Here is a 26,550-nt window from a genome sequence, read left to right as displayed (position 1 = left end):
ATGTTAAATGAGATCTCAGCAAGGACAAGGGGCCATATTTCAGTCATCATATTCCCAGCAATGAGCTCAGTGCCTGACACTAGCAGTCATAGTTTAAAAATATATTTAAAAAGTACAGAAATGTATATTCTTAGTGATAGAAACAAAAAGGGGTGCAGTTAACATTCTGAGCTTAGGAAATGCTTACTTCTTTCTTCAGCTATGAACAGCCTCCATGCATGATTTATTATTGCTTCTTAATGGAAGAGTAAATTAAGAGTAAAAATGAGTAAGAACAGAGATTTAAATTGCAGATTGATAAAACTGTACAATTCAAACATTATGAGAAAAAAAGTGACATAAATATTTAATAAACTTTCACTTAAATGAACCATCATTTAGAAAAACTTAAGAGAAAAGATCATCAAAAATCAAGCATTTGGAAAAGGAGACTGTATTTCTAGATTTATTTTATGTGACCTTTTGCCAATAAACACAGTGATGTCAGAATAAGTGTTTAGGATATCAAGTACCAGTTGTACCCAGAACAAATGACTGAGCATTCTTAAAAGGGTGTTGTACTAAGAGTTCAGCAGATGTAGACACAAGTATTCTACTTCCATATTTATTCTTATGCCTTTGAATTTAAGTGTTTGTTTTCCTTTTATTCTTAAGTATACTGAGAGGAAACTTGACGAAGGAGATAGAGTAGAAATTGTTCTTCTAATGAAACGTCTAGTGTAAGTACACATAATATCTTAGTTCTAATCCTTCTCTCCCCCCCCCCCATTCCACCTCTTTGTCTCTCTCTGTATATATATTCTTGTTTAGAATTTTTTTGGTGAATTTTTTCACTACTCTATCCCCAATCATTGGAACAGTGGCTGACACATAGTAGGAACTTATTAAAGATTTGTGGATGGATATATATTTCCATATTACCAAGGTAGGTTACACACAGAAACAGAAGACATGGTCCTTTTTTGGTATCTGGTGATACCTAGATGATTAGAAAACCTGTAATACATATACTCTGGTTAGTTTCTCTAAACATTCTTTTTGCTAAAATTAGAAATGCCTTCATTCTGTTCTCCTATAGTATTTGATAAAAATAAACTAATTATAAGACCTTGTGACTAGGGCCATATTGGTCTCCATCCCCAAAGTCCAGAGGCAAAATTGATATGAACATTGCCCTATTTCTTCTACTAAATCAGTTCGAACATTGATTGTAATATAATAAAACATATTTTCTAGAAGATATAAATATTTTCAATATGTATTGTCAGAAATCAAGTGTTTATTGATCTTTGAGCTCCCATGGCAAAGAAAATGCCTATCCTTAATAATAGTGTATAAGATTTATGGGTATCCAATAATTTTAACATTTAAAATTGAAATTTATAGAGTTTAGAAAGTCATTATTCCAGGACCTTCCATTTTAAAGTGATAGAATGAGATGTAGAACATTTAGGTGACTGAGCAAGGACACATAGTTAGATAATGAGCCCTCAAAAAAGAATTCATTAGTTCTGGTTGGTATATAATGCTGGTTTCAGTACACCCCTATTGCTCAGTATACTCCATAATTTAATGAAATCCACATATATCCAAATGTAATAACTTAACCATTATTATAAGGTAGAATGAAATATCTTACTATAGAGCAAATCAGAGAAGGAAGCCATGTTTTTCTTAACAGAGAAAACCACAACCTCTGTATAGTGTGCATATTGTGGATAGCTCCATCATGTGGAAATTTTGAGAATTTCAATGTAGATGGTCCCAGATTTCACAACCTCTAGACATTATGGTAGGCCATGATCTTCCTTGAGTTGCTCCAATTTCTCTGGGTCTTCAGTTGGATTTTTGTTTTCAATTTTTTTTCTAAAAATTTAACAGAAATCTCTGTTTCTGAACAGATAATTCTTCAGAATCTGTTTCTAAAGGTTATTTTGTGCCACCTTCAACTGACTGGAAGACTACATGTTTGGAAGACTGATGTGAAATGTTATCTTTGGATGTTGGAGATAATTCTTTAAAGCACTGTAGTGTTTGGAAAATGGTGTTTGAATCAATAAATAATTAAAATAATGATGATCTTTTGGGGAACGTATTTCAAACTGAATCATTGAGTTAGTCTTTCAACATTTCAAAATACCAACCAGAAAGGCAGACAATAGAACATATACAAATTAATATCTTGGTCAGGTGGAGAAGTTAAAAAAAATCCTTTAATAGAACTGAAAGTGTAGCTATTGATTTCTTAGGAGATAGGATTGCTAAAGGCTGAATTGCTTCTATGATTAAATCACAAGCTTCAGCTCTGGCATCAGTGTTTCCTTCAGTCAAAATCACAGAGGATATCTGCAGATCCCTAGAGCTGTTTCTCTGAGTAAACTAGTAAAACATAAATATTTCCCTGAGGGGTTTTGATCCAGTGCTAGATTAGCTGCCTGAAGTTGATCATTTCAGTTTTTCTTGGAGAGATCTATAGAGGCTAGTTACCTACTTGACTTGCCCTTCTGTAGCTGAGAATTAAAATGGATAACAGTCAAAACCTCTGCATTTATTTAGTGCACTGCAGGGCAAGATGGGAAAGCAGGTTCCTAATGTATCAGCTTTTTATGTTTTTTACCTCCTGGGTTAGATATTATTGCTTTTGGTGATTGAAAATGCTATATTTTAGAAAGGGAAGGAAGTTCTGTATTTAGAGCTCAGAATTAATCACAAGCCACTCTTTAATCTCATGAGTAAAATAAACCACAATTAAAAAAACAACCTTGTAAAACAAATCACACACACACACACACACACACACACACACACACACGCACGCACACCTCAAATCCCTAAAACCCCAAACGTAACTTTGTAATAATGACATGATTAATGGGGTGGGGTGGGAGAACAAGTAAGTTTTTAATCAAATAAGTTTACCGGACAAACTAAAGTTGAGGATATACAAACCCAAGATAATTTAATTTTCTCCAATCATTGCTTCAACAATGCTTCACTGATTATCCTTTTTCCAACCCATAATGACATCTTGGGAAATCTCATCACTTTCCCGTCACTTTCTATTATTAAAAAGTCTTGTTCAATCTAAAACTTCAATTTCATCATCTTCTGTCCTCCCAATACTGACCAAGGAGTGTTTTCATTTCCAGGGCTTTGCCCTTGCACTCTTATTTCTGGATTTGATTACCCCATTGACAGGTGGGAGGAGGCATTGCAGAAATAGGCAATAATCTTTTAACCTCACTGGTACATTTTCCCTGCTGTAAATACTTGTAAACATAGGAATGGTCAGCTGTGGATGTCCTCTGACAGGCATCACAGGCTGCTTTTCCAGGCACAAGTGTGATTCTTTGGGAGCTATGAGATATTCCTTCCCATGTCACAATCCCAGAGGCAGGAAATTCACTGGCTGTAGTTCCTCTAACTGCTTTTCCTGTCTTCCTTCCACCTCCAAAGGCTTCAGCCCTGTTCTTACCTCACAGCCCTTCTACATTCTGTGTTCGGCTTTCACTGGTGGGGGACCAGGGAGATAACTCAAACCTGACTACCTTTTCTAATTTCTACTTGACTCATAGAAATCTGCTGCATTCTCCATGGATATGCAGGCTCTTCTATTGTTCCTATCTCTTCACATTGTCTTTTCTAGACTATTTATATTATAATAATAATAATAATAATAATTATTATTATTATTATTATTATTTTGACTTCTCATATAGGCCCCAGAAAAAGACTAGTGAGTTCATCGCATAAACTGACTTCCTTCCAGGAAATGCAATGCCAGTCTCCCATCTAGAAAGTGTTACTCCTTACTTGGCTATTGGGTAGGATGACCATACATTTCATTGTCTATACCAAGTTGCTTTTGACAATAGAAGGGTCTAGAGGCATAAACCAGGATATTCCTGGGCCAACACAGGGATATGTTACCCTATTAATGGGAAGATAGAGAGTACTTTTGTTTGTAGGCCTCCCCCTTGTAAGCAGAGTAAGCCATAGCACTCTCTTCCTAGGATAAAATTTCAAAACTAAGGAGATTCACCTCCCACTTTCCCTAGTATTCACTTTAATGGGGTGGATGGGGCGGGGGATAGGGCAGTGGAGGTTAGTGGTGAGGGTTGCATAGTGAATTTGGCTACAAGCAGGGTGTTTGGCTTTGAATTTTTTGTGCTTCAGTTTAGAATGTTAGGTATTTGATGCCCCTTTGTTCTTAGCTTCCAATCCTTCATATCAGTTATAGGCAAGAGGAAACAAAGCGTAAAATCACCTCAAATATAAAAATGTAATTGTTAAAATCAGATATTTCAGGAATCATGATTTAATATAGGATTAAAGCAACCCAATTATTTTCAACTAACCATGTGGTAAGTTGTGTGGTTTTCCTTTTTTTTTTTTTAAATAAATCATTTTATTTTTATTTTTATTATTTTTTTTAATATATGAAATTTATTGTCAAATTGGTTTCCATACAACACCCAGTGCTCATCCCAAAAGGTGCCCTCCGCAATACGCATCGCCCACCCACCCTCCCTCCCACCCCCCATCAACCCTTAGTTTGTTCTCAGTTCTCAACAGTCTCTTATGCTTTGGCTCTCTCCCACTCTAACCTCTTTTTTTTTTTTTTCCTTCCCCTCCCCCATGGGTTTCTGTTAAGTTTCTCAGGATCCACAGAAGAGTGAAACCATATGGTATCTGTCTTTCTCTGTATGGCTTATTTCACTTAGCATCACACTCTCCAGTTCCATCCACGTTGCTACAAAAGGCCATATTTCATTTTTTCTCATTGCCACGTAGTATTCCATTGTGTATATAAACCACAATTTCTTTATCCATTCATCAGTTGATGGACATTTAGGCTCTTTCCATAATTTGGCTATTGTTGAGAGTGCTGCTATGAACATTGGGGTACAAGTGCCCCTATGCATCAGTACTCCTGTATCCCTTGGATAAATTCCTAGCAGTGCTATTGCTGGGTCATAGGGTAGGTCTATTTTTAATTTTCTGAGGAACCTCCACACTGCTTTCCAGAGCGGCTGCACCAATTTGCATTCCCACCAACAGTGCAAGAGGGTTCCTGTTTCTCCACATCCTCTCCAGCATCTATAGTCTCCTGATTTGTTCATTTTGGCCACTCTGACTGGCGTAAGGTGATATCTGAGTGTGGTTTTGATTTGTATTTCCCTGATAAGGAGCGACGTTGAACATCTTTTCATGTGCCTATTGGCCATCCAGATGTCTTCTTTAGAGAAGTGTCTATTCATGTTTTCTGCCCATTTCTTCACTGGGTTATTTGTTTTTCGGGTGTGGAGTTTGGTGAGCTCTTTATAGATTTTGGATACTAGCCCTTTGTCCGATATGTCATTTGCAAATATCTTTTCCCATTCCATTGGTTGCCTTTTAGTCTTGTTGACTGTTCCCTTTGCAGTGCAGAGCTTTTTATCTTCATAAGGTCCCAGTATTTCACTTTTGCTTTTAATTCCCTTGCCTTTGGGGATGTGTCGAGTAAGAGATTGCTACGGCTGAGGTCAGAGAGGTCTTTTCCTGCTTTCTCCTCTAAGGTTTTGATGGTTTCCTGTCTCACATTCAGGTCCTTTATCCATTTTGAGTTTATTTTTGTGAATGGTGTGAGAAAGTGGTCTAGTTTCAACCTTCTGCATGTTGCTGTCCAGTTCTCCCAGCACCATTTGTTAAAGAGACTGTCTTTTTTCCATTGGATGTTCTTTCCTGCTTTGTCAAAGATGAGTTGGCCATACGTTTGTGGGTCTAGTTCTGGGGTTTCTATTCTATTCCATTGGTCTATGTGTCTGTTTTTGTGCCAATACCATGCTGTCTTGATGATGACAGCTTTGTAGTAGAGGCTAAAGTCTGGGATTGTGATGCCTCCTGCTTTGGTCTTCTTCAAAATTACTTTGGCTATTCGGAGCCTTTTGTGGCTCCATATGAATTTTAGGATTGCTTGTTCTAGTTTCGAGAAGAATGCTGGTGCAATTTTGATTGGGATTGCATTGAATGTGTAGATAGCTTTGGGTAGTATTGACATTTTGACAATATTTATTCTTCCAATCCATGAGCAGGGAATGTCTTTCCATTTCTTTAAATCTTCTTCAATTACCTTCATAAGCTTTCTATAGTTTTCAGCATACAGATCTTTTACATCTTTGGTTAGATTTGTTCCTAGGTATTTTATGCTTCTTGGTGCAATTGTGAATGGGATCACTTTCTTTATTTGTCTTTCTATTGCTTCATTGTTAGTGTATAAGAATGCAACTGATTTCTGTACATTGATTTTGTATCCTGCAACTTTGCTGAATTCATGTATCAGTTCTAGCAGACTTTTGGTGGCGTCTATCGGATTTTCCATGTATAATATCATGTCATCTGCAAAAAGCGAAAGCTTAACTTCATCTTTGCCAATTTTGATGCCTTTGATATCCTTTTGTTGTCTGATTGCTGATGCTAGAACTTCCAGCACTATGTTAAACAACAGCGGTGAGAGTGGGCATCCCTGTCGTGTTCCTGATCTCAGGGAAAAAGCTCTCAGTTTTTCCCCGTTGAGGATGATGTTAGCTGTGGGCTTTTCATAAATGGCTTTTATGATGTTTAAGTATGTTCCTTCTATCCCGACTTTCTCAAGGGTTTTTATTATGAAAGGGTGCTGGATTTTGTCAAAGGCCTTTTCTGCATCGATTGACAGGATCATATGGTTCTTATCTTTTCTTTTGTTAATGTGATGTATCACGTTGATTGATTTGCGAATGTTGAACCAGCCCTGCATCCCAGGAATGAATCCCACTTGATCATGGTGAATAATTCTTTTTATATGCCATTGAATTCGATTTGCTAGTATCTTATTGAGAATTTTTGCATCCATATTCATCAGGGATATTGGCCTGTAGTTCTCTTTTTTTACTGGGTCTCTGTCTGGTTTAGGAATCAAAGTAATACTGGCTTCATAGAATGAGTCTGGAAGTTTTCCTTCCCTTTCTGTTTCTTGGAATAGCTTGAGAAGGATAGGTATTATCTCTGCTTTAAACGTCTGGTAGAACTCCCCTGGGAAGCCATCTGGTCCTGGACTCTTATTTGTTGGGAGATTTGTGATAACCGATTCAATTTCTTCGCTGGTTATGGGTCTGTTCAAGCTTTCTATTTCCTCCTGATTGAGTTTTGGAAGAGTGTGGGTGTTCAGGAATTTGTCCATTTGTTCCAGGTTGTCCAATTTTTTGGCATATAATTTTTCATAGTATTCCCTGATAATTGTTTGTATCTCTGAGGGATTGGTTGTAATAATTGCATTTTCATTCATGATTTTATCTATTTGGGTCATCTCCCTTTTCTTTTTGAGAAGCCTGGCTAGAGGTTTGTCAATTTTGTTTATTTTTTCAAAAAACCAACTCTTGGTTTCGTTGATCTGCTTTACAGGTTTTTTAGATTCTATATTGTTTATTTCTGCTCTGATCTTTATTATTTCTCTTTTTCTGCTGGGTTTAGGCTGCCTTTGCTGTTCTGCTTCTATTTCCTTTAGGTGTGCTGTTAGATTTTGTATTTGGGATTTTTCTTGTTTCTTGAGATAGGCCTGGATTGCAATGTATTTTCCTCTCAGGACTGCCTTCGCTGTGTCCCAAAGCATTTGGATAATTGTATTTTCATTTTCGTTTGTTTCCATATATTTTTTTAATTTCTTCTCTAATTGCCTGGTTGACCCACTCATTCTTTAGTAGGGTGTTCTTTAACCTCCATGCTTTTGGAGGTTTTCCAGACTTTTTTCTGTGGTTGATTTCAAGCTTCATAGCATTGTGGTCTGAAAGTATGCATGGTATGATTTCAATTCTTGTAAACTTATGAAGGGCTGTTTTGTGACCTAGTATATGATCTATCTTGGAGAATGTTCCATGTGCACTCGAGAAGAAAGTATATTCTGTTGCTTTGGGATTCAGAGTTCTAAATATATCTGTCAAGTCCATCTGATCCAATGTGTCATTCAGGGCCCTTGTTTCTTTTTGACCGTGTGTCTAGATGATCTATCCATTTCTGTAAGTGGGGTGTTAAAGTCCCCTGAAATTACCACATTCTTCTCAATAAGGTTGCTTATGTTTATGAGTAATTGTTTTATTCATTTGGGGGCTCCAGTATTCGGCACATAGACATTTATAATTGTTAGCTTTTCCTGATGGATAGACCCTGTAATTATTATATAATGCCCTTCTTCATCTCTTGTTACAGCTTTTAATTTAAAGTCTAGTTTGTCTGATATAAGTATGGCTACTCCAGCTTTCTTTTGGCTTCCAGTAGCATGATAAATAGGTCTCCATCCCCTCACTCTCAATCTAAAGGTGTCCTCAGGTCTAAAATGAGTCTCTTGTAGACAGCAAAGAGATGGGTCTTGTTTTTTTTATCCATTCTGATACCCTATGTCTTTTGGTTGGTGCATTTAATCCATTTACATTCAGTGTGATTATAGAAAGATATGGGTTTAGAGTCATTGTGATGTCTGTATGTTTTATGCTTGTAGTGATGTCTCTGGTACTTTGTCTCACAGGGTCCCCCTTAGGATCTCTTGTAGGGCTGGTTTAGTGGTGACAAATTCCTTCAGTTTTTGTTTGTTTGGGAAGACCTTTATCTCTCCTTCTATTCTAAATGACAGACTTGCTGGATAAAGGATTCTCGGCTGCATATTTTTTCTGTTTAGCACACTGAAGATCTCGTGCCAATTCTTTCTGGCCTGCCAAGTTTCAAAAGAGAGATCAGTCACGAGTCTTATAGGTCTCCCTTTATATGTGAGGGCACGTTTATCCCTTGCTGCTTTCAGAATTTTCTCTTTACCCTTGTATTTTGCCAGTTTCACTATGATATGTTGTGCAGAAGATCGATTCAAGTTACGTTTGAAGGGAATTCTCTGTGCCTCTTGGATTTCAATGCCTTTTTCCTTCCCCACTTCAGGGAAGTTCTCAGCTATAATTTCTTCAAGTACCCCTTCAGCACCTTTCCCTCTCTCTTCCTCCTCTGGGATACCAATTATGCGTATATTATTTCTTTTTAGTGTATCACTTAGTTCTCTACTTTTCCCCTCATACTCCTGGATTTTTTTATCTCTCTTTCTCTCAGCTTCCTCTTTTTCTATAACTTTATCTTCTAGTTCACCTATTCTCTCCTCTGCCTCTTCAATCCGAGCTGTGGTCGTTTCCATTTTGTTTTGCATTTCGTTTAAAGCACTTTTCAGCTCCTTGTGACTGTTCCTTATCCCTTGATCTCTGTAGCAAGAGATTCTCTGCTGTCCTCTCTACTGTTTTCAAGCCCAGCGATTAATTTTATGACTATTATTCTAAATTCACTTTCTGTTATATTATTTAAATCCTTTTTGATCAGTTCATTAGCTGTTGTTATTTCCTGGAGATTCTTCTGAGGGGGAATTCTTCCGTTTGGTCATTTTGGATAGTCCCTGGAGTGGTGAGGACCTGCAGGGCACTTCCCCTGTGCTGTGGTGTGTAACTGGAGTTGGTTGGCAGGGCCGCAGTCCGACCTGATGTCTGTCCCCAGCCCACCGCTGGGGCCACAGTCAGACTGGTGTGTGCCTTCTCTTCCCCTCTCCTAGGGGCGGGATTCACTGTGGGGTGGCGTGGCCCGTCTGGGCTACTTACACACTGCCAGGCTTGTGATGCTGGGGATATGGCGTATTAGCTGGGGTGGGTAGGCAAGGTGCACGGGGGCAGGAGGGGCAGGCTTAGCTCACTTCTCCTTAGGTGATCCACTTCAGGAGGGGCCCTGTGGCAGCAGGAGGGAGTCAGATCTGCTGCTGCTGCCGGAGGTTTGGCTCCGCGGAAGCACAGAGTTGCTTTGTCCTTTGTCCTCCAGCCTTCCCGCTTTCTGAGCAAAGCTGTTAACTTATCACCTCCCAGACGCTAAGTCGCGCTTGCTGTTGGAACACAGTCCATCAGGCCCCTCCGCTTTTACGAGCGAGACTCGGGGGCTCTGCTTGGCTGGCGAGCCGCCCCTCCGCCCCGGCTCCCTCCTGCCAGTCCGTGGAGCGCGCACCGCCTCGCCGCCCTTCCTACCCTCTTCCGTGGTCCTCTCGTCTGCGCTTGGCTCCGGAGACTCCGTTCTGCTAATCCTCTGGCAGTTTTTGGGTTATTTAGGCAGGTGTAGGTGGAATCTAAATGATCAGCAGGACGCGTGGTGAGCCCAGCGTCCTCCTACACTGCCATCTTCCCTCTCCCCAAAAATCAAGTTGTGTGGTTTTCCAATAAAAGGATCCTAACACTCTTAAGACTGTTGTCTTCTCAATAACTTCCATTCTACAAATATATCATCTATCTCACATAGCATTGATTTTCTCCTCTTTACTGGATAATTCTCCTCAGCCTACATATATCCCATAATACATTATCTGTCACCTTACCAAAAACTCTGTTTGATTCCACCTTCTGTGCCTACTACTATATATTTTCTTTGCTCCTTTTCATTTCAAAAACTTCTCAAAATAATTGTCTATATGTTTTTGAACTTACTTTTTATTTCTTTTCAACCTTCCAAGCTTTATTACTTCTTCCACACTAAAATTGTTCTTGTTGTGGTTACCAGTTGCCAAATCTAGTGCTCACTTATATGTCCTTATCTTGACCTCCCCAGAACTCAATAGTGTTCACCTCCCTTCTTTTTTTATTTTTTTTTTAAATTTTTTTTTTAACGTTTATTATTTTTGGGACAGAGAGAGACAGAGCATGAACGGGGGAGGGGCAGAGAGAGAGGGAGACACAGAATCGGAAACAGGCTCCAGGTTCTGAGCCATCAGCCCAGAGCCTGACGCGGGGCTCGAACTCACGGAGCGCGAGATCGTGACCTGGCTGAAGTCGGACGCTTAACCGACTGTGCCACCCAGGCGCCCCACCCTCCCTTCTATACATTTCTTTATTTGGGATCTGAGACATAAACACTAGTGGCTTTACTTTTACTTCAATCATGGCCTACTTCAAACTTTTTAAGAACTATTCCAAATTTTCAAATTATAGAGTGATTCAGGGATCATTTCTGAGCTCTTATTAAGTAATCTATTCCTAGAGCTAAAAATATAATCTTTATATAGGTGATTTTCAAATATGTCTCTACCCCTGTTCCCTCCAGACTTCTGGTATAACCATCATCTTCTTAATATCTCCACATTTTTAAAAAAATGTTTATATATTTTGGAGAGAGAGAGCAAGCATGAACAGGGGAGGGGCAGAGAGAAGGGGAGGCAGAGATCCAAAGCAGGCTCCACGCTATCAATGCAAAGCCTGACATGGGGCTCGAACTCACAAACCAGGAGATAATGACTAACTGCGCCACCCAGGTGCCCCTCAATATCTCCACTCTTAATCATCTTAAACATTTTGTCCAAGACAGAGTTGTTGTTGTTGTTGTTTTAAGTTTATTTATTTTGAGAGAAAAAGAGAGACAGACAGAGAGGCAAGAGAGGAGAGAGAGAATTGCAAGCAGGCTCTGTGTTTTCAGAGCAGAGCTAACATGGAGCTGGGTCCCATGAATCCATGAAATCATGAACTGAGCTGAAATCAAGAGTCAGACACTTTACTGACTGAGCCACCCAGGCCCCCCCCAAGGCATCCCCAAGGTAGAGTTCTTGATCAATTTCCCCTCCACTCTATATTCCTCAGATCAGCTATTTGATACCATAAACATCCAAGAAAAAATCTTGATACAACCTTGATTCTTTTTCTTCTCCTTTATCCCATCATATCTATCATATCTATCAGCATAGCCCAATAACTGTTATTCCAAAGTTTATAATAACTTGTCCAAATAACTTCAATCTTGAATGCTAACACTATAGTCCAGATAATACAGGCTGTCTTCAGCTAGATTATATCCTGACATGTCTAATCATCTTAATAGGAATAGAATCATTTTTATAAATAGAAAGTTCTAAACTATTCATTTTCTCTGACATCACAATATGGATAATTTAATGCTCTCTAGGATGACTTTTATTTTAACTTCCTAATTTCTGCAAATTTCCAGAACATATTTCTTTTTTATCTGAGGAGGATGGCAAACAAAGCCTATAAGCAAAACTCTAAAACTCCCTAGATCTAGGTTTAGTCTTGAAAATCTTTTGAAAAATAATGGTTAACTCTAATTTACATTTCATTGTAATACTCATACTTTATCTTATTTATACTATTAAAAATCTCTTGGATGCCAAAAATGTTATGTTTTTACTTAGTAATTTTATTAACTTGAGTTTTCACTCTGACTGTAATGGAGAGGAGTGGGGTAGGGGACAAACCTTTTCAAACATAAACATATACAAGATGGGAACCAAAGGTGTGTATGTATAATGGACATTGTGGTTCTTTCCCCAAATCTATTCTTTTGTCTCTAGGTAATTCCCTATACAGCTTCCGAAAAGCCTAAGATTTTTTGAAGGAAAATTGGCTTTATCTCTTGATCTAGAGTTAGGTCAAGTGGCTCAAACCTAAGTCCATTAGTATAAAACTATCCCTTAGACATAGATTCAGGAGAAGGTATATGATTCACTATGGGTTAATGAGACACGAGCAGCAATTTGCTGAAAGATTTCTAGGACATAAACTATGTCTTCAAGAGAATTTCTAAAAGTAACTGTTCGTTTCTATGGGCTTAGATTAAGAAGCAGGTAGGCTTGGGAGTTCATAGTAACCATTTTGAGCTGGATAAGTCAACCTTAGGGGGAAGCAGCAATTCAAGGAGGCAAATCCATGATACGGAAAGAAACTGGTTCTTGATAAGATCATCCTGCTATGGAATTAAGTCACTTCTGAGGCTCCCCGTACCTCCAACCAGGAAAACAAATGTATCTAATTTTGTTGTTTAAGCCAGTTTCAGCTTTGTTTTCTGACTACCTCTTTTTTTTTTTTTTTTCTTTTTTAAGATTACGGAATGTCTTTTTTTTTTTTTTTTTCCAACGTTTTTTATTATTTATTTTTGGGACAGAGAGAGACAGAGCATGAACAGGGGAGGGGCAGAGAGAGAGGGAGACACAGAATCGAAACAGGCTCCAGGCTCTGAGCCATCAGCCCAGAGCCTGATGCGGGGCTCGAACTCACGGACCGCGAGATGGTGACCTGGCTGAAGTCGGACGCTTAACCGACTGCGCCACCCAGGCGCCCCCTGACTACCTCTTAAGAAGTACAGTGATTTAGAAGAAAGAGTGGTCAGCTCTGCTTCTTTCAGCGTTTCCCAAAATTTGAGAAATGAAAATTATTGCTCTTAAAAGAAATACAAGCACTAAAGAAAGGGAGAAACTTGATAACTTATAACCCCCTTTGAGTTGCAACGTTTTTACCATAGCCTCATTAGTGTGTAAAAAATAAGCATCAATAAATCTGTGTTCATGTGTTAGTACAGACATTATTATAAAAAAATAGTAATTGCTTTCCCTTAGTCCTTCAGATACCTTACTTTAAGATTTGTTTGATCACTGAATGGGCTATCCAGAAAACTGATCACAAGATAAAAGCAAAACTTAATCAAGAGGATGCTATTACCAAAGAAACAAGAAATTGTAAACTGAAGTCAAAAAGACATTTTAACTTTAACAATATGATAAAAGGACAAGATCATTGAAAACACACAAGAATTAATTTTCCTACTTTATTGGCTTGGTTTACAGGTGAGATGTGTCAAGATCCATTAAAGGCAAGCATTCCTTATCATGTGATTTCACTCATATGTGGAAATTTAAGAAACACAACAGATGAACTTAGGGGAAGGAAAGGAAAATAAGATAAAAACAGAAGGAGGCAAATCATAAGAGACTCTTAAATACAGAGAACAGACTGGGAGTTGTTAGAGGGAAGGTGGGTAGGGGAACGGGATAAATGGGTGATGGGCCTTAAGAAGGGCACTTGTTGGAATGAGCACTTGGTGTTATACGTAAGTGATGAATCCTGGGTTCTACCCCTGAAACCACTACTACACTGTACGTTAACTAATTTGAATTTAAAAAACTAACTTTAATTAAAAAAATAAGACAAGCATTACCATTGCTTTCTTCACCTCAACACTCTTCTCCAGTCTGTTTGAACTTTATATACTTTTAGGTAAGAAAATGAAATCATATTAATATTCATATTTCTTCCTTAAGATGCACATTTTAATCTTTGAGCCACTCAGAACTCAAAAAAAATTCTTTCAATAAGAAAACTGGATGTTGAAATAAAAATTTTAGACTTTTAAAATGATTATCTCCATTTTGACAGTTAAAAATTTAGGATTCAACACTTTGTATTTCTAGTTTGGCTCTCCTATAAGGTCGACCTGTACTGGAATCTAGAATCAGACGCTTAACCAATGGAGCCACTCAGGTGTCCCCTAAAAAAAAAAAGTCCAATTTTAACTACACAAGGATCATAGTAAAAGGCATTTCTAAGAAAAAAAAAAATTCCTGTGGGTTACTATTTCAAAATGTTGATATTGAATGTATATAAACCAATGGTTTCCTTCTCAGTGTTGCTTCTCTTAATCTGCTAGGTATTTAGAATTTTAATCTTAGATATCTCATAATATGTCTTATGCAAAATATTCCTCTGTGATTATGGGTCTCTCCACTGATGCTCTTTGGGACTGCTTTTTGATGCTGTTGATTATCTCTTGTACTTGTAAGCTATAGTCCGCTTAGTGAACTAATGGCTCTTCTTGATTGGGTCTTGAAGCAAATGGATAGATCAGATCTTTTATATTTTTTTCACCCTGTCATTCAGCCTCCAGAAGACTAATGTACCAAACTGCAGGTATATGTAGTCAGGGAAGTTTCTTAAGGAAATTATAACATAGGAGAGAAAAAACTTAAGTTCTAGTTAATTGGGGCTTCCCTTTGAACCTGGTATCCAGTTCAAATACATCTTTACAAATACATCTTAATAAGAAGGGAGACTGCCATGCCCTCCTTTCTAGATCTCTAGTTTGTTATATTCTTTACTTACCCTTTCAAGTTTCTCCATCTGAAATTTGATATTATTTCTCTCTGAAAATGCTAACTTTCCTAAGATTTTGAGCCTATAATGCTTATACTGTTCCTGAGTCCTACAGATTTAACAGGGCTCCCAGCTTTGGTTAAGTGAGCATGTATGTTTGCAACTTCCTAGTCTCCTAGGTCACAGTCTCAGGGAAGAAGGTTAAAGTAAATCTTTCAACTTTATGTTTCCTTTCCCCCTTCACACCGTTGTTCTCACTGTTAGACAAACTGTTAAGAAAACTAATCTTAGAATTACAAACTTTTTTTTTCCTTTTAAATACAGCATCATCTAACCCTATATTGAGGAAAGAATATTTCTTCTATTAGCAAAGCTGTGCACTGCCAGTGGGTCTGCAGTCTTGTACAATGGAGCACTTGGGGTCTGGCATCAACACAAAGAACCACAGTAGCTTTTAATGGTTGCTTTCTCTGTTGGATGGAGAATGGCATGAGTCTCAAATTAATTCCTGGGATTTAGATTCTCCTCTGATATGAAAGGGTGGGGTTGCAAATTCCTGTCACCACATCCATGTGGGGGTTCCTTTAAAGTCAAGCCAAAAGTTCATTAAATTTTAAAAATTTCTTTGCTTTTGTTTTGACTTTAAAAGGTTTTTGACCTTAGGCAACTTATATAATGCCAAGCTTGGTTTTATAATTTAGTAAATGCCAATTATACAAGTTAGTTATTCTTCAGATATTAGGAAACTTTTAGTATATTGCATTTTGCTTGTACCTCTAACTAAATATTTACCAAAATCTGCCTTGTTTTATAATTACAAAATTAGTCATGTATTAAGAACCTTATTCAAATAAGGCAATGTTCTGTGAAGCACTGTGAAAGAATAGAAGGATATACACATATACATTTTCCTCTCTTCTAGCAGGTAGTGATATCCTTGAAAGAAGGGCCTTATTGATTATTACATCTCCTATTACATGTAGGACAGTGTGTTGTTCAAAATAATTCAGAGATTATTCACAATTACAGAGGATGAGAAAACTATTTTCATAAAATTTGCAAGGCTCTTACTGAAGTATATATCACAATACATTGATCTTTCTTTCAAATGGATCAGAGAATAATTCAGTTCTTTGACTCTTGTAGTGTAATCATAGACCTCAACATTTTAACCAGGACCAGAGATTAGTGTGGCCTTTTTTTTTTTTTTTTTTTTTTTTTAATCATGGCTTGTTGGTTGTAATCAAGTTGCAGGTTCATTACGTGTGATCGATTAGAATTATATCTTCCCAGGACTTATAGGTGAGGATTATTTTCAAATTGTTTAGTGTTTGTCTCTTTGTCTGATATGATTTGTTTGTCTGATATAAATTGTTTGTCTGATATGAATTATTTGTTCGATATGATATTGTTTGTATGAATTGTTTGTCTGATGTGAATTGTTTCTTTGTCTGATAAGATATTTTCCAGACTGTGTGTGCTTAACAAATATTAAATGATAATTCTTTATTGACCTAACTGGTCTTGGGGAGTTTTCAAAATTTTCAAGGAAGTGTTTTAAATGCTTTGTGATCTTTAAGATTTTAATATAGAATTATGATGACCTTTTCAAAGCAAGAAAGGAGAAAGTTGCTCCAATCTGAAGCCAAGCAGTTAAAACTGAAATGATTGGTCTCTTTTGACACAGAGATGAAGCTTTTGTTAAATAATTGACACACTGTTAATTCCAACTTGTATTATGTGCTGGGGATGGTATTACAATAAAGCACAAAATGGCCTCTGTGGTATAGAGTGGAGTGGAGAGTCAAAATACTGCATGGAGAGCCAAACTAGAAAACTTAGGTTCTCCCTATATTCATAATGTGAATTTTGATGCCAATTACGATGCTCATAAGTTTCTGGTGGCTTCAGCACTGCCAAGACCACAGGAAGGTGGTCCTATAAATAGCCCTATACCATTCGTAGTTCCTATTACTGTTGTAACAATTTACCAAAACATAGTGATTGAAGACAACAAGAATTTATTATCTGACAGTTCTGGAAGTCAGAAGTTCAAAATCCAAGTATCAGCAGAGCTGTATTCCTTCTGGTGGCTCTAGGAAAGAATTCTAGGAAAGAATCTGGTTCCTTGCTTTCTCCAGTTTCTAGTGGCCAGCTACATTTTTTGGCTCATGACCCCATTCCTCTATTTTCAAAACCAGCAGTGTAGCATTTCTGAGTCTCTCTCTTGCTCTGACATTCATGTTTCATTCTTATAAGGAAGCTTATAAGCACATTGAGCCCACCTGAACAATCCAGAATACTCTTCTAATCTCAAGGCCCTTAATGTCATCACATCTGCAGAGGCAAAGTTTCTGTCACCATATAAGGTAATAATTCACAGATTTTAGAGATTAGGATGTGAACATCTTTGGGGGTGGGAATTATTTTGCCTATCACATGCTAAAAATAAAGATATAAATTCTTTTATTTTTTATTATGTTTTTAAAGTTTATTTATTTATTTTGAGAGACACGGAGACAGCACTAGTAAGTGAGGGGCCGAGAGAGAGAGAGAGAGAGAGAAAGAGAGAGAGAGAGAGAATCCCAAACAGGTCCTGCACTACCAGCTCAGAGCCCTATGTGGGACTCGAATCCACAAAGCCATGAGATGATGACCTGAGCTGAAACCAGGAGTTGGATGCTTAACTGACTGAGCCACCTAGGTGCCCTAAATTCTTTTAAGGATAATTTTATATTATGATGCTATTTTCAGTGTAGAAGAGCAGAAGATTGTTTCAATATCAACACAATAAATGTAAAAATTGAGCAAATATGATGACTCATGTGGTGGAAAAATTGGGTTTTTGACTGTTGTGGGTTTTAATCATGTCAGTGCTGAGTATTTACTGAAGATTTTGTGATCTACAATTTCATTATCTAGATAATAAGCTTGTAATGCTTACCTCACAGGATTCTTTGCAAAGCCTTATGCTGTGTTATCTATCCACATCCAGCATGGTCATTTCTTGACTTCTAATTGATTAACTATCTAAACCGGAAGAGCTGAAGTTTTAATTGTTAATTCAGTCAGTACATTGTTTGGTAAGTCATGGGCTGTTCATTAAATACAACTAAAGATAGTATTTGGAAAGTCTTTAGTATGGCCCTGAGAAGGAGGCACAGATGTTCTATCCTGTGCTTTTACCTACTAGGATAAGACAGACAAAGGAAAAACGATATCTGATTTGGCTAATTCCAGTACTTTCTCGAAAGTTTTGGCTTCAAAGCCTTCATCAGAAAGAAATGCAAAGCTGAATGTTTAATATCAGAGAGTATTAAGTCTAATATGTCATGGGTTGGTGACTGGACATTAAGCTAATTAATGTCTTCAGTTAAATAGATTCTGTTGAAAAGTAAAACAAATGAGAGCCAATAGGTGTTTTAGTCAATTAATAAATAGACTGTTGTTATATCCAGAAGAAAATGGGTGAAAATTGAATTCTACATGATAAAATATTATTAGTTTTAATGTTAAGACATATTGGCAAGTACTTCTGTCAAAGTTTTTTTTTACCCCTAATTTTTCCCCTCTTGGGTTTGTTATGTAAATACGTGGATTCCAAGTTCTCTGCATTTCCTTTGAGTTTATCTGAAGTCCTGATTTAATACTATAATGTTATTGTCACTAGATATGAAGAGTTATTAGACTTACTTTGGAAATATGCATCCTTTGAGTGCCTTCCTTAAATATTCTAGAAAATTATTTTTTAAATTATTTTGGCTGGTTATGATTTGTCAAGATAAAATAGGCTACAATTGGAGAAATATACTGCCATATTTCTAATTTTAATAATGCATAAAATCATATGTTTTAGGAGATTTGATTTAGTGCTTCTTGAAAAGGTTAATATTAAATGATACATTTTGATTTTGTTACCCCATTGGTTAGATAAAATTACTATTTTTTTTACGTTGAATACATTCGTGTAAATGTGCCATCAAATAGCTAATAAGGTATAAAGAAATCATTTAGCCTTTCTTCAGAAAGATATCTAAGCTGGTGAACTATAAAATTTTGAGTTCTTCTGAGTGTCACTTGGAATTCCGGGGGATGTCTCTCTTTTGAATTCAGAAATCATAAATTGAATATCTTGATATACTTGAGCAAGCGGGAAATGAGCACTGCTTTTGCAATTGACTCATAGATGTGATCCTAAGCAGAAGGGCAAGGATGAAGAGGGTAAGAATGAATAATAAATGTATTTGAAAATGAGATTTAACATGTAGAGAGTACCAAAATTTTTCCAGTACTCTAAAGATACAGTTGTTGTTTTTTTTTTCTTTTACTGGGCTTCCTAGAACAGAGTTTGTGACTGATAAATTATTTCATTCATATTAATTATTATAATATCTTAAAACAAAAATAAAGACTTTAGAACTATTTATTGTAATAATATGCTCAAACAGCTTTATATTTTACAAATCTCATGTAGAAAACCATATTTCCCCCAAGACTGTCTTCCACTGATATTTGTAGTTAATATATTTTAAAATTTTTCATAGAAATTTACTTTGTTAACTTGACATTGGGGTTAAGTTATTTTAATTGCAAACAAGTGAAAATGAAATCAGAAGTGTGCTTTATGGAGTGGAAAATTTCCTTACAACTTCAGCTTCTTTTTTTCCTTTCATTTTTTTTCTTTAAGAATTCTGAAGAATTCCAGCCTCCCTACTGTTGCTTCTTACATAGATTCATGTTGAATATGTATTTCCCAGCATCTAGAGATGCTGATTCAGTGTAGTTGGTGACAGGTGTCTCAATGACAAAGGCAGGAGGCCTTTAAAATCTCCAGTTTGGGAGTGTCAGGATGGGTATGACATAGGCCCATGCTGACAATCTAAAATGAAGGCTCTTGGCATAATTGCTTTTCATTCAAAAGTTAAGAAATGCAGCTGCGTCCTCTTCACCTCCAATTCTTGCAATCTCTATGCATGGAATGGAGAACTGCCTCCTTCATTTCTGAATTTCTGTTCCCTCCTTCTTTAAAGTAACGGAAGATCAATGAACTTAGTGCTATTCTGGTTCTTACTAAACTTAGCCCGGCCAAAATAATCCATTTAGCTGGAAAATAATCTAATATAAAGAGAAAGACTCTGTGTTCTTATTTATAAAAGAGTGAGTATCTCTTTTCCTTTCAGTGACAGGGGCACACAGGCAGGCAGCACAACCCCAGGCAAAACAGAAAAAGAAAGGAGAAAGCAATACCTCTCTCCAGAAATGACTCACAATATTTATTCAGATGACAGGAGGAATAAAGTAGTTGAAGTTTTATAGGAATCTATTAACTTTTGTGCATGAATGGTGGGTTAATTGAACTATAAGAATATGCTCACCCATGAATTGGTCTTAGCCCTGTGAGGCAAACTGTGTGGATAAACACACATATGTTAATCATTTTTAAAAATAAACCTGATTTAAGATAAAACAATAGTCTGTCATGGGTTGAAAATGAAGGTATAATCAATGTCATTCTATATTTCTTCACATTGATTAATTACTTACATATTTTCTGCCTGAATTTAACCACGCACATATACAACTCTTTAGGATTTGGTAAGGGAGCTTTTGTCACAGTGGCTTCCTACACAGTACTTTGAGTTGTTGAATAAAGGCTCTCCATAAATGAACATCATTATAACCTCAGGGCTTCTAGATAATTTCAATCGGTTTTACAATCTACAGCTGGGGAGTGTAAAAGGAGACACCGATGGCCATAGGAACAGCCTTGACAATTGTCAGCTTACCGTACACCCAGTGCAGTACCTCTGAATTTGATCACTGTCAAGAACAAATCATAGGTAAATGGATACCAATTCTGATAATGAAGCAAACTGAAATGGCCCAAGACCTTCTTACTAAATTTAAAGGAAAGCAGCATCTGAACCAAATAGCTATTGCCCAGCCAACATTTTTCTTTTTGATTACACTATATAGTAGGGTGGAAAGACAGGTAGTTTTAGGAATGTGTTGAAGCTAGCAGCGAGGTTAGCATACAAATTCATAACAAAGCAAAAAATATCCTCATGTGGGAATCTGAGGAATAAAACATGAGATAATTAAAGGTATATAACTATTTAAGTCACCATTATCATCAACAACCCGTGGGTGGGTTCAAATTACTAGCTTCTCCTGAAAGAAAAGCTCTTACCTTTGAGCAGCACATTATGTTTTGTGTTATATGAAGCAAAAACTCCAGTGTAATTCTTGAATGTTATTTTCAGGTGGTTTCTTTCCTTCCTTTCTTCCTTTCCCTTTTTCTTCCTTTCCCTTTTTCTTTCTTTCTTTCTTTCTTTCTTTCTTTCTTTCTTTCTTTCTTTCTTTCTTTCTTTCTTTCTTTCTCTTTCTTTCTTTCTTTCTTTCTCTTTCTTTCTTTCTCCTTCCTTCCTTCCTTCCTTCCTTCCTTCCTTCCTTCCTTCCTTCCTTCCTCCTCTCCTCTCCCCTCCTCTCCTCTCCTCCCCTCTCCTTTCCTTCCTTTTTAAATTCTTTTATTTGTGGTTCATAGATATGATATCTTAAGTATTAGGACATGTGATTATGAAAAACCTGCAGATGGAACTGTTTATTTAAGTAGTATATACAGATTTTGATAAAGTAAATCCAGAAAAATAATATTGTTCGTGACCTAAAATGATTCTTGAAAAGGCCTTTGAAGATTTAGTGTAAGCTCTCCTCTTGGTAAATATATTATCCTGTTTAAAGATAGTGAAACTCTTGGGGTGACTGGGTGGCTCAGTTGGTTAAGCGGCCGACTCGGTTTCGGCTTAGGTCATGATCTCATGGCTTTGTGGGTTCGAGCCCTCCATGGGACTCTGTGCTGACAGTGGGAAGCCCACTTGAGATTCTCCCTCTCTCCCTCTCTCTCTCTGCCTCTCCCCCACTTGCTCTGTCTCTGTTTCTTTCAAAATAAATAAATAAACTTTAATTTAAAAAAGGATAGTGAAACTCTTAATTTGCTTTCATTAAGATGTAATATCATTCAAAATGAACTAAGCCATAGGTTGCTTAATTAGTTAACTCAAGGCTACTGTATGTTTCAGACAGCAGGTCTACAGGTTCTCCTCTTCCCTGTGTTTTTCCCATATTCTTCAAAGTGTTGATCCCTTTGGACTATGACATTTGAGGAATGCTTTTGTACCCTGTGTTTTATCAGTGTACCAGCTGTGGAGTGATTAGTGGATCACTTTAGGACATTACATACTAATTGCTAAAATGATTAAGGCTCTTTCCTCTCCTGTACTCAATCCCTTAACCCATCATTTTCTACTTTTACAATTTAAGTACAGAGTATAGAAATTGTGATTCACTAACATGCTCATTTAGCTGAAGATAAAATTTTGTTTCTGAGATAATCTGCATTAGTTTTCCCTGATTTCTTGATTCCGAAATGGCAAATCACCACTCTTGGCCAAATGGATGGAAAGAGAAGGAAAAGGGGGAAAGAGGGGGTGAGATTTGCTAATTGTGGGACTGACTTGGGGCTAATCTGTCTATTTCACCTAGAACTGCACTGAAATCTAAGCACATGAAGACGTTGCTGGCTTTCTGTTCCATGAAGGATAAACTTCACAGTACCTGAACACTAAGTAACATTCCAGACAGATGGAGACAAGACAATTACGTATTTTTAAAAAACTACTTGAGGGCGCCTGGGTGGCGCAGTCGGTTGAGCGTCCGACTTCAGCCAGGTCACGATCTCGCGGTCTGTGAGTTCGAGCCCCGCGTCGGGCTCTGGGCTGATGGCTCAGAGCCTGGAGCCTGTTTCTGATTCTGTGTCTCCCTCTCTCTCTGCCCCTCCCCCGTTCATGCTCTGTCTCTCTCTGTCCCAAAAATAAATAAACGTTGAAAAAAAAAAAAAAAACTATTTGAAAGTCCATTTTGTTGCAAACAGTCTTTTTACACAGAACCTTTTCAGAATCTGAATATCAGTGTGTATGTAACAATCCTCATAATATCATATTCATCTCCAGAGATAAGAAAATACTACCACATTCTTGAGAGCAAAAAGAAAATTCTGACTGATAAAATGGTTAAATAGGGCTTGATAACAATTTATTTCTGACCTTTTAATGCCTTCTGTTCTTAATGATTTTCTGTCATTTCTGTCTAGTCCAAACTTGAAACTCAGTCTCAGAGGTACTTAGCTTTATGTTGCCACTTAGCTTTCAACTTCCATTTTCAGCACAGAAAGGTAAATCAGTAATTGTCACTTTGGCTTCTTAAGGTTTGTCAGGCACCCGAATGGGATTATGACATAGATCTGAAGGGTATTTCATATGACTTTGACTTTAATTTTGATGTAATCATAGAAATGTCTTAGGACTTCAGGAACTTAATCATCCTGTTAGCCTTACCTCTTCCTTTGCTTGGGTGTTTGGCTCACACTGCTTTGGTCCTTTCTGTCCCCTGACCTGTGGAGAGGTGATTAAAAAAAATAAAAAGAAATCCAGGGACGTCTTCAATGAGATGTCTCCTTAGCTGACAATCATCTCTTTCTCAATGCCTTCTCTTTCTTTTGTCTTCTTTTCCATTTCTTTGGTAATTTGTTTCAAGGGAGATACCATTCTCTAGTTTGGCTCTCAGTGGAACAGTTGTAGAGCTGGAGAAACCACCCTCTGAGAAGTTGGTGCTTTGTCCTTTGCTTCAAGATATTTTTGAGTCTGATGTTTTTTTTTTTTTCTTTTTTTTAATCAGTTGGAACCCAGAATAAGACTGCAATCTATCTAGAGATCTTCTTTGGAAGAGGGGATAAATGGGAAAAAGGAGTCTCAAAGAAATGGTCTGTGGAGAATTTCTGTCTTGAGAAGGTAAAAACCTGTTTTGTATGCATTTATCCAGACATATTTGTCTACAGATCTGTGGATATAGATTGGTGTGTGTGTGTGTGTGTGTGTGTGTGTGTGTGCGCGCGCACACACGCATGTGGATTAACCCAAACTTCACTTAAAGAAAGAAACTGAATTCAAACTGGCTTAAACCAGGAAGTGTTTAAGGATGACTGGACTCAGAAACCCCACCAGTTTGCTAATTATTTCTTGTTCTGTCTTCTTCACCCTCCCCCTTTTTTCTCTTCTGGCTTGCCTCTGCATCTATGTGTTGCCCTTATTTTCTCCTGCCAAAGATTATCTCTCTACATATGATGGGAAAGGTGGCTAGTGGCAGCCCCAATCCAGAAAGAAAAGGTATTTCCCCCCAGAATTCATAAAATATCTTATGAGAAAGTATTCCAATTAGGTTGGAAAGGTATTCCAACCAGTAGTAGTGACTGACTGTCCTACTGTATTGGATGGGAGAAGGACAACTCACAAAAAGAAGATCGGTGTCTTGCTACCAGAAATAGGGGTATAAGAAAGCATGTTTGGAAAGCCATATTAATTAGAATATAGATTTATGATATTGCTACATATATAGCAAACCAAACAATCAGCATACTTAAAGGGATTGATTATTTATTTATTTACTTTTTTGTAAAACTTATCATATATGCACATATGATATTATCTAGCTTTTTGCCTGTAATGTATTTGGTAGTTATATTTTATGGCCTAGATATGAGAAAATTGAACTGATTCTTATTATCATCTTTACTCAAATACAGAAAACACATTTTATTGAATATGTCCTATAGATAGAAAATGGTTCCAGGAGCTACCTTTTACTTTTTTTCCTAGCAAGTAATAAGCACACTTTGCATTTTCATGGTGGTTTCATATCTATAATTTTAAGAATTCTCAAACAGATATTTTTATTTTTTTTAAAGAGGCATGAAGAGGTTAGGCAACTTGTTTATGATCACCCATGCTAAGTTTTACCATGTTTTTAAACATCTGTTCATAAAAAAATTCGTATGAGATTTCAAAAATATATATATTTAACTTCATATTATATATAATAGAAAAGTACCTTAAGATTACTGTCCTGGGCAATGATTGCCCTTGAGTCTTATTTCTAGACCTCATCGATACATTGTTAACACTTAGATCAATAAACAATTATTGTTCTTTGTGAGATGCTGAGAGTAGATTTGGAGAGTTTGTAGGTAAAAAGCATACTTTACCAGGGCTGTCAAATGTCAAACTGACAACTAAAATGTATTATCTGTCTATCTATCTATCTATCTATCTATCTATCAATCATCTATCTATCATCTATCTATTATCTATATCTGTGAGTCCAGAAAGATCTGTATGTATCTATCAACCAAGTCATATAAAATACATTTGAATTTTTTTTTTCTTTCTACAGATTTCCACAGGGAGCAGGGCTGATATTACTGGCTCAGCGCCTCATGGTGAGTTACAGTTATAATGGGGACAGCAGGCTTCTATAACTCTGTTTAATAGAAAGCAGGGTACCTACCAGCAGAGATTTTCTAACTCTGCATTTAAAATCCCCCCAATAGCTATTATTACTTCTTAAAACCATTTGAGCATTAGTGCCAAATCAAGTGGAATAGTTTCATTTAAATAATTTAAGGGGCTGACTGATATTCTCACATTGACCATAATAAATAATATTATTAATTTCAAGAGAGAGAGAAGGATCAGAATATTGTGATTTTGGTTTTCTTTCAACTGAAAAGTATTTTGAAAAGGATTAAAGAAACAGATTTTCCTCCTCTGAGTTTGACTCCCTGTGTATCCCACCTCTGGTCCTTTCATAGAAACCCCCACCCATTGTGTTTAGCCCCATTTACCTGCCCCTGCAGGGAGGCGTCCTGTGGAGGGAAGTTTTAGTCTTCTGTGGAACAAGCTTATTGATCAGCAGGGTTTGCTCACTCAAGTGTAAGGACATTCTGATTCTTTTCCCTTGGGTTTTCTTTTCCTTCCTAAGAAAACTCTATGAAGAATTCTTTCACCCCTCTTATTGTGTTTCCAGTCAATCTTTCATTTGATATGATGTGAAAAAAAAATAAGCAAAAAAAAAAAAAAAAAACACATCTTAAGACTTATCTCCAAGTAAAAAACTGTCTACCTACAGTAGCTACTCTCCTTTGTTTACATTATCTGTATTTTCTCTGTGTATCATCCCAGGTAGTCATCATAACTCCATTTTTAAGACTGAAATATTGAGTATCTTTTTAATCGCTTCTGTGCTGCCAATAAATATTTAAATACCACTATGTTTCTCAATATTCCGATCATAAAAATTATTTGAAAGTACACATTTCTAATTTTCTCCTTGAAATTTGGATTTAGGATATCTAGGGTAGGGCTTGGAATCAGTAATTGTAGTATTTCCAGGTGATTTAAGTATTGGAAATACTGAATTATCTCCTAAGTTTGACAATTTAAAGACAATTACATCTCTTGATGTTGCAAAATGAATATCAGCATTAGTTATTTCATTTCTTCTTCCTAGTATTTTGGGCTTCACATTTCCTGAAACTACTGCTGTCATTTCCATTGAATCCTTTCATTTTAGAACTGAAGTTGCCTCTGCTCAGCTCTAGTCTTCTTTGAGGTGAAATTTGAGGGTCTTTGGTCACTTGTGATAGACTAGAGGAGAGGAGAAAGAGCTAAAAGGAAAATTACTATGATATGGCTGATCTAGCTCTAACGATGAG

General features: G+C 36.9%; 1 long non-coding RNA gene across 1 annotated transcript in view; it reads left to right on the top strand.

Annotated features, from left to right (window-relative positions):
* The window catches only part of LOC147577525 (uncharacterized), a 38,879-nt gene extending 13,022 nt beyond the window's left edge, over positions 1-25,857 (top strand). Inside the window, exon 4 of the long non-coding RNA XR_015255851.1 lies at positions 25,230-25,857. This is a non-coding gene — a long non-coding RNA (uncharacterized LOC147577525). The remainder of the gene's footprint in view (positions 1-25,229) is intronic.
* Positions 25,858-26,550: the final 693 nt, after the last annotated feature.

The sequence above is a fragment of the Puma concolor genome, chromosome C2, assembly GCF_028749965.1.
Source record: "Puma concolor isolate L17-30 chromosome C2, mPumCon1.1.hap2, whole genome shotgun sequence".
NCBI lineage: Eukaryota > Metazoa > Chordata > Mammalia > Carnivora > Felidae > Puma > Puma concolor.
This window is presented reverse-complemented; position numbering and strand designations above follow the sequence as displayed.